Source organism: Poecile atricapillus, chromosome 8 (assembly GCF_030490865.1).
Source record: "Poecile atricapillus isolate bPoeAtr1 chromosome 8, bPoeAtr1.hap1, whole genome shotgun sequence".
NCBI lineage: Eukaryota > Metazoa > Chordata > Aves > Passeriformes > Paridae > Poecile > Poecile atricapillus.
In genome coordinates, this window is record NC_081256.1 from 19,092,651 (window position 1) to 19,099,392 (window position 6,742).

Below are 6,742 nucleotides of genomic sequence, written 5' to 3' on the forward strand. Positions count from 1 at the left end.
AGCTCCCCCCGGTGTGCAGGCTCAGGGTTATTGGTGCTGGAGTGAAGCGTAAGTGAATCCTCTGGGTTTTCCCGTTGTTTCCAATGACATCCATCACAGCTAAGCCAGGGTAAAAGTAAACTCAGGAGTGTGATTGATGTGACAGATCCCTTTAAATGACGCAAAAACATCCTAGTAGATGTGGCAGTCGTGATGAACGCCCACATTTCCATGTGCTGGGTGGCTGTAGCTTACTCTTCCAATTACACACCAGCTTTGTGGGTAAAAAAATGGAAGTATTTCTGCTACCAGCAGCTGGGTGTTTTGTGGCTGCAGATGTTCTGCTTTACTGTTTTCCCTTGGCTACTCCTGGGCACGAGACACAGAAAGAATAGCCCGGGAAGCTGCAGTAGTGATCGCCCAGAAAAGACCCTGTGGAAGTGAAAAGAGACTGGAAATGGTCTCTATGGCAACAGAAGAACAGTCTTTGGAAAAGGAGCTGTAGGAAAAAATGTAGGCTGAAAATACATAACTCTGTCAGTGAGTCAAACCTGTAATTCTTGTCTGGGCAATTTTAAATAAATTGTTTCCTCTCATCTGGCATTCTATTGAAGAATGAAATCCAGATTGTAGTCTTAGCAAGAAATGCCCACACTTATAATTACTGAAGTTGTTTTGTTCTAGATGAAAATGCAATGATTTCCCCCCCGCCCTGCACTGTGATTATATTTGGTACTTCCAAGTCATGGTAACAAATGATTTCTGAAATCAGTTTCCTTCTGCAACTGTATAAAGCTTTGCTGTCTTTTTGAAGCTTTGTTCTATTTGTTGGTCTCTTTCAATCCACTTTCCTTAATGGAGCCACCTCAAATGTACCTTGCATTTCAGCATTTTGTCAGCTCTGGATGAGCCTGAGGTTCAATTCAGCAGTGGAATTTCCCTTCTGCTACATTAACTGAACTTCACAACACAGCTTTCAGTTTCATTACCTTAAGAAAGGTTTAAAATTCCAGAAAGGAATAATGAAGCCCAAGCTTCTCTCTCTTGCTCCCTGGGGTTTTTTTCTCTCCCTCCTATATATAAGGACTGAAAATTATGCTTCCTCTATTCTGTTCAATTGCCTTCACTCACCATCTTAGGGTCCAACAGATCAAACTCAGTTACCATGCCCACTCATTTGCTTCTATCTAGCATTTTCCATGGGAAAGACTGTGTTTTACACCAGCCTAGTCGGTGCTCCTTGGGCTGACCTAAATGGGGACCCTTCCCAGTTGCTATGGTTTACCTCAGCCAGTAACTAAATCCATGCAGTCCTCACATACTTCTGTCCCTGTGATGGGATGGGAAGGAGAATCAGAAAAAGAAAGTAAAACTTGTGGGTTGAGATAAGAACAATAATTGAAAGTTTAATAATTGAAACAAAGTAAAATATAGTAGTACTGAAGATAACAAGAAAAATAGCAATAATAATTGTAATGTAAAGGAGAGAGTAAGAAATAAGGCCCCAAACAAGTGATTCACACAAACCTGACTGGAGCCCAGGCCATCCCTGAGCAGTGATCAGCTCCTCCTGGCCAAATCCTCTGTTTATAAACTGGACAAGACATTTATGGCATGGAATATCCCCTTGGGCAGTTCAGGTCAGCTGTCCCAGCCATGCTCCCTCCCAGTTTTTCATGAGAACACTGTAAAGTCATTGATTTAGGGTAAGCACTGCTTGACTACAACCAAAACATCAGTTTCATATCAGCATTATTCTCACGCTGAATCCAAAACACAACATTGTATCAGCTTCTAAGAAAGAACCCACATCTATCCCAGCTGAAACCAGTATACCAGTCTTATGTGAGCCATTTGCAGACGAACAGCCACAGAATGAGGGTTCAAGAACTCATCTGACAAAAAACCAATGTGTCAAAAGCTAGTGACAGTAGCAGGGCAGGAAAATTGATTAAGGGGAGGACATTTGTCTTTATAAGTTACTGTGCCTGCTGCCCTGGAGACCTCCCCATGCCTCCATCAATCTAGACCTCCAGTCAATTGACACGAAAGCTTCCTAGGAGATCAGCTCAGGGATTTTTATGAGGCTGAAAGTGGACAAATGGCTTCTTTAAAATAAACTACATAGAGTACATAAAAGTAAGCTCGGTCTAAAAATTACAGAGTCACTTCTATTCAACAGCTTTGTCTAAAATTCAAGCTTTGTTTTAAAAGAGGAAAGAGTTGAAATAAATTAATGCAATAAACATAGGCATATGGATTTTTGTAAAAATTTAACAGCAAACATCTCCTAACTCTTAACACTGGAAGACTTCTGACAGAATCATGTAAGCAACACAGAGCAGACTGGCACTGGCAGTTTTCACTGTCCAAGCTGCATAAACAAGAGAAGGTTCAAAGCAGCATGGCAAGAATGTTGAAGGTATCAGTGGACTTCTTTTTTTTTTCCCCTTAGATATAATAACTAGGACAGCATTTGTCTCAGCTCAGGTGAATGTGGGATATGATCACTGTATAAAAGATCATGGCTAAGGTGGATACTGCAAATAGGAAAGTATCCATTCCTTTTCAAGATGCAGGAATCAGAAGCCTGAAACTGAACTATGGAGCTTCAGATTTAAAACCAAAAGTAGTAGGTTTTTTTCACACTATGTATATTTAAATTGCAAGTCTTGTTACTATCAAACTTTATGGCCATCAAAATTATAAGTAGATTTAAAAAATAACTAGGCAGATTCCTGAAGAAATAGAGAATTAAATATTATCAGTCATATGCAGACTTAAACTCAGAAAGTCCCTGAACCAGAGATCACTGCAATCTGACAGGGAAATGCTGGAGAGGGATAATCTCTTTAAGTGGCCTCTTTAAGTGGTGTTTCATGTGCTCTTTCCTGAGGGCATATTAATGGTCCTGCTCACAGATGGGCCACTGCCCCAGCCTATGTCAGGACAGTTGTTCTGGAGCACAGAAAGTGAATGATTGATGTACGTGATGGTGACAGAAAGGTTTATGATTGGGAAGGAGGACAGGGAGAGGAGTGGCGAATTTTGCTAAAACTAGTGTTGTATCTTCAGTGGCCTCTTTTTCTTCAGAATGGATTTTTCAAGGCGCTGTGCTCCTTTACAAGTAGCTGAAACAGCATCTGAGGCAAAGCAGGTCAGTCTTTGCAGAGCTTAGGCGAGAGTCTAAGTGTGAGGGTAGAGCTTCAGGCGTTGCCAGGGGAGCTGCGTGTGCAGAAAAGGTGCTCCTGCAAGTTTTGGCAGAGAAGCCCAGATTTGTCACAGGAGCTGACCGAGAGGCTGGCAGAAAGCTGAGAACAGCAGAGAAGCACTAGCACTAAAAAGTGACTCTCTAAAAAGCCAAGCAAAAGCACCATTGGCTGAAGTGCTCCAAATAACATAAAAGTAAGAAAATTTAAAATATGGAGTGCTATTTTCCTTTACTATGTGACTGATCCAGAAAGGAAGCAGCACTCTATGTGCCTTCTTTGTGTGTGAGTCAAAGAGGTATCTGACTCACTTAACAGTTTCTTCTACTGATGGAAATGTGCTGCAGATCTTAGGTACTGCCATGGCCATTCAGAAGTGTTGGCAGTGTAATTACCTTTCCCAATTGTGCCAAAAGTGTTCTAGTTCTTCCCAAGTAACAGAGCTGCAGCCTTTGATACAGGGATCAGCCAGTCTAGAGACAAAATTTAAAGAGGGAAAGGGTATGATACCAAAGTAGTACCAAAGTTTTCAAAGGAAGAAAGCTGGTAAAGGGATTCTAAACTTTTCTGTTATTCCATCAGCCTGCCTATTTTTCTGCTATGGAAATGTCTTCAGATGAACTCTGTACACCAGAAGGTTGTAATCATATTCTGGAAGGAGATTTTCATGAAAAATTAAAAGATGGATGAGTTTGTAAAGGTTACGTAGGACTGGGAAAATGGAAATAATCAAGACAGTGAAGAAGATGGGCTAGTTTTAGGGATGGATCTCATTTTGATTCTCAACAGCTCTTCAGGCTCAGTTGACTAAGTGTTTTTTAGTGACAGAAGGAAGATGTATAGCTATAGCTATATAAGATGAAAAAAAGAAAAGATCCTTTTCCCCTGTGAGAGCTTCCCCTTATACTGTTCAGGCCATAGAGTCTTATAAACACTTTTTGTTAGCAGTGTGCAATTTACTTTTAATTTTATTAACATCGCTTACAATGCTTTGGCCTCAGATATTTGATTCAGGATCTAATAAAGAGCTGGTGATTTGTCAGGCTGTCACTCTATGGAAAAATCAAATTCTTTTACCTATTGGTCATCATCTTAGCAGGGGAACCATGGTGTTTGCACAGCCCCTGATTCTGCTTTCAATGAGATCCCTGCCTGGAATGTAAATCATCATCCTCTGTACCTCTACCACATGTTTATCAGCAAGGGCTTTTACCCTTCAGAGGGGAAGTCAGTGTTTGTTGTAAACGTATTGGCTCAATTTCACAAAAAAAATTTCCCAGCACTGGAAATTGTTACCATCCCATCGATGGACTAAGTTACTTCAGTATCTTTCAACCATTCCTCAAGTGACAGATACAGGGCTATCATTTCTCTGTGTCTCCAAACAATCCCTATAGTCTACACTCCTATTTTTTCCCTTTCTCAGCTTGGGTTTGTAGATCACCTGTGCTTTTGCAGTATTTTTGACTTGGTTCAGTCCCCTGTGGCTCTTCCATCTGAGAATTTGTAATGACAATATACACAATGAACAGTAGCCTTTTTCTAATGCAGGCACCACTGAATCTTGGCAGTATAAAGAAACCATCCTGTAACTGGTAAAACTAATGGAGTTTGCTATCCCATGGTTGTGTCCTGCTGCCTAAACCTTCCCACCAAAATTCCCCCCTTTTGTTTATTATCACTCACATCCTAAGGGAGGGACAGCACCCTCAGCTTGGACTGAATCCCATTTAGCTTTGAACTGATCCCATGTAACCCACCCTGTAGTTTAAGCAGGACAGGGAGCAGCAAAGATTAATTAGTGAGGCCCCGCTGTATTCTTTCTTTCAGACTTGGTGCACCTGGCTGAGTTTCAGTGCACCTGTGAGATTTCCTCTCTCCTGAACTGGATTGCAATTGACCGACATGTTCAAAAGCTATTTGAAGGTGTGCTGGAAAGCTGGAAAGCAGATTAACATAACAAGAACAAATAATAAGAGAAAAGGGATCTTAAAATAGCAAATATCCACAAGTCTGCAGTTACTAATGCTGAATAAGAAAGTTGGTATAAGAGCATATGGTCTTAAAATAGCTGAGAATTAATCTAGCTAGAAATTAGACAAAGGCTCTTAGTTATCCTTGATGTTCTTGAACAGCCTTGCTGTAGGAGTCGTGAGAGCAAATCATCTACTCTGCTTTTCAGTGTATTTCATTTATGAATGGGCTTATACACTGTCTGTGCCTGCAGGAAAAAAAAAAATAAAAAGAAAAAGCCTTTGAAGTGTCTGGAAACATGATGACTTTCCTAGAGTCGTGTTCTTACCTGGCATCTGTGACCCTTCAAGAAAAAAATAAAGCATCCCAGACCTTTCAAATTCCCCAAAAATATTATAGTTAGATGTCAGCCTGCTTCCCACATACATTTCCCCTCGCCAATGATGCCATCTCTTCCCTGGCTGGGGGAATCCTTTTAACATTCATCAGGGTCTCTGCAGTTTGACCTTTACTGCACAGATAGGCAGTAAAATTTGATCTCAGAAAAAAATGGATTTTGCTTTAATCCAAAATTGTTGGCAGGTGGGTGGCTCTGAAGTCATCCTTCTCATGTTTTCAACCAGATTTGCTGTTAAACTCACTGAAGTATGCAAGGAACTTCTCTGACTGATTGTTGGTCAGTCAGCCAAAAATGAGGACAACAGCACAGGTACTCAGACTGGCTTGTAGGTCAGCCAGCTGATTATAGGATTTTCCCTTCACAGAGGTAAACCTTTTTGCAACACCTGGACAGGCACACTTACTGTGCTGTAACATCTGCTGAGCCCACAGGGGTATTTTACAGCTCCAGCTTTGGGCATGTGTCAGGTTCTTTGGCATGCTTGGAAAGGTGGACTTAAGCAAAACTCTATGAACAGGTAGGGATCTGGATTTAGAGCTGAATTCATTCTGTGGAAATAGAGCAGATCTTGCAGGCAGCTGCACCCTTCTCTGTTTTATTTCTCCCATTTTAGCTGTGCAGTAAGTTTTCCATGTTTCCGGAGTTACCTTGTGTGGAGCTTCAGGTAGGCTTCCTAGGATGAAGTGCAAAGAGGGATGGAATGGAGACGTACAAGTGCTTGGCTTGTCCTGCCCTTTCTCGCCTCCTTTCCTGCCTTACTCTCCCTGTTCTCGGATAGCAGCTGGGATCTGTAGCCAGCAGGGTTGATGAAGCTTTCCCGTTGTTCGGCAGCCTGTCACCCCATGTGAGCCACGCGTCCGGGCAAGGCTCAGCTGTGTCGCAGGCACCCAGGGACAGCTGCTCCCTGCCCTGGCCACTGAAGGTGGCACGCTGAGCTCCGTGGCCACGATCGCTGGTGAGCCCTGCCCAGCACCCACGGCTGATTAATTCACCCTGCTTGTACACGTGCAGCTGGAGAGGGTCCTGTGGGCTCAGGCAGGACCCCGGCGATCCTGTCCGTGCAGGTGGAGCAACAAAGCCTCTGGCCACAAGACATGGAAAACGCCCAATGCCCCCCTCCCTCCCCCTCCATGGAAGCGGTGGCCCCGCAGGCAGGGGCTTCTAAGAGGGGGTGGGAGGA